Raw genomic sequence first — 2,732 nt, 5'->3', positions numbered from 1 at the left:
TTTTTGTTGGTCTTGACTTCCTTAATTAAAACTACAAATGTCTCTGTGTGTATTACTGATGCCAAACCTTCTATAAAATACTGAGAGGCATTTCCAGTAACAGGAGCCCTGATGCCTCTGTTAGCTAAGTGTTAGACTGCTAACTACAAGGGCAGTGGTTCAAACCCACCTGTTGCTTTGTGGGAGAAATATGAGGCTATCTTCTCCCTAAATATTTATAACCTCAGTAACCCTATATATGGTTCTTCTGAGTTAGAATCAACTCAATGGTAGTGGGTTTGGTTTTCCAGTATTACATAGGAATAATATCACCAATTTTACTTCAGGCTTCTTACTGCTACAATGGTGAAAGTAACAAATTTAAGAGAGTTTTTGCAAGGGCCAAATGAGTTAATTTACATATGAGACTTAGTCAAAATACCTGGCTTAATAGTAAATAGAGAGGCAAATAGAAAGATAGACTATAAGATTAATTTAAATAAATATAGGTTAAAAGTTTTAATTATATGTGTGTATATATATATATATATATACTCATATGTATATATCATATGATGGTGGGCATATCTTACATTTTGATGTTTCTATTCCAAAAAATATGTTACAACTAAAATAAGATATGAAAAATGAGGATAGTAAAAATCTATCAGCTCTCCTGCCTGGACCTTGGTATTAAGGGAGCACTAGAACTGAGACTGTGGCTATTGCTGGTCCCCTTCTCCCCTTTTCATCTATTCCCACTGGGCACCATGCCCTCCTCCGAAGTGTCATGGTACCTACTCTATCAAATGCACATGGCAAAAAAACCCTGCCTTGTATGTCCTCAAAAGTGCATGATAAAAAGGGTCCCAAACAAGAAAACATTTGTTCTTTAACTCTGTCTGGCCATGTCACTTTTAAGAGTTTACCTGATCAGTTTGGTCAATAGATCCATTCAGCAAGGCTTCTATTTTAATATCCTCTATCTTTGGGGAACTGGAATGTGAAAACCAGCATAGTTCAGTACCAATTTCAATGTCCATGAATCCACACATTCTTATCTTCATTTTAAGGCTCAGACATATGAAGTCCAGTAAGTACCATTCAATTGTTGCTGGCCATTGTGGATACAGTGGGATCTGTGATAGCTATCAACTAACAGTCAACCACACAGATGCTCCATTTGAGGCCGAGATGAGCTGATGATTAAATTTAGCTTCTTTAACAACCATGGATCTCATATCCATGTGTGCTTTTTACTTCATATCACCAACTGGCCACTATCTGAAAATACTTGTTCTCTTAACGATGAAGATCCTTGACAGTAAGGTGAACATGATGTCGGTGATTGTCAAAGCAGACGTTATGTCTAAATGAGAATTAACAAAGTTTAAGATAGTGAACTGGTTAGCAATGGTGTCCAAATATACCAAATCCAAATGGAAGATGAAACTATTGCTAAAATTAATTCTCAATGAATCCGTATTTGCCATTTGCAGTTGTGGGAAGTAGAGATAAGGTAAAAGTTGTAGGGCCAAACCTCAGATTGCAAAAGCTCCTCAGTGTGCTTGGGGTATTGTACAAGTGAAAAAGAGTCACAAGGACTTCAGAAAGCTCTGGGAAATGCTTTTCTCCAAACTTGGAACATATGTAAGAAAAGATGCACACTGTGAATTTTATAGGCTCTGAAAACTAGAGACTGGGTTTTAAAGACATGTGCCTAGAAAACAAGCCTGTCAGTGTTCCAGAGACCTCTGAAGCTGAGAGATATGGATTCTATGGTGAGCGTCAGAAGAAAGAAAAGATGAAGCAGATGTTTGTGCAACGAGGAACGGAGAAAGCCACATTGAAAGAAGCAAGAAAGAGTTTCATGTCAAATATGAACACCTTAAAAGTGTTCACCAAGAATAGATACTTAAACGTGAAGAAAAGAGAAGACTTTTGGAAGAAAAAATGCCTGCTTTTTCTAAAAAGAAAGCTACATTTGAAATATGAAAATATCCTAAATAAGTTTTATTTTTATGTCAGGTATTATTTAATATTTTTCATGAATACTTTAAAACTCTTTCTTATAATCGAGTTCTGTGTACTAGATTTCTTGTTTGTATTAAAATGTTAATTGAATGAAAAATAAATTAGCTTTTGGTAAAAAAGGAAAAAAAAAGAAAAGGAATATTCCATAACCAGTCCTTGTTTGCAACTGATAGCAAGAAGGTCAAGACTGGAAAAACAAAACTCAACCTCACTAAACTTGAATTCCCCAATTTTATTTCCTGCATGAAAGCTCCAATTTTATATAAGACAGTTGTTCAAGAACTATGTATCACAGAAGATGATTCCAAGTAAAGGTTATTTTTAAGTGTTAGAAGTTTTATAAAATATTCTTATAGAAATAAGTCCTTTATTTGTATTTCTTGAGGATTGTTCTAGGACAGAAGCCCAGAAGCACTTGTTCAAATCCTTTTACTAACAGCCTCTTGTCCGTTACCCTCTTATTCAAAGGCTATATACACGAGTCTCAAAAATGACCTCAAACATTGTGAGGATATTACAGGGCTGGGTAGTGTTTGGTATCAATCAGAAGCCACTCCAGGGCTCTCCACAGCAAACATATTTGTGTGTGTACACATATACACACAGAATGTCCACATAAACTATACCAGAGTTCTGCAGAGTTCCATACGGGTACATACAGAAGTATCACCTACTTTTAATAGAATATATTCCTGCTACATCCACTGTTTGACTGGAAC

The 2,732-nt window shown here is 35.7% G+C and overlaps 1 pseudogene; it reads left to right on the top strand.

The window, feature by feature from the left end:
- Positions 1-749: 749 nt before the first annotated feature.
- LOC101658833 lies at positions 750-1,974 on the top strand (annotated as a pseudogene).
- Positions 1,975-2,732: the final 758 nt, after the last annotated feature.

The sequence above is a fragment of the Echinops telfairi genome, unplaced genomic scaffold, assembly GCF_000313985.2.
Source record: "Echinops telfairi isolate 266 unplaced genomic scaffold, ASM31398v2 ScPeMD7_20;HRSCAF=75, whole genome shotgun sequence".
NCBI classification, from domain to species: domain Eukaryota; kingdom Metazoa; phylum Chordata; class Mammalia; order Afrosoricida; family Tenrecidae; genus Echinops; species Echinops telfairi.
Note: the sequence above shows the minus strand (reverse complement) of the source record. Positions and strands in the feature narration are given on the sequence as shown.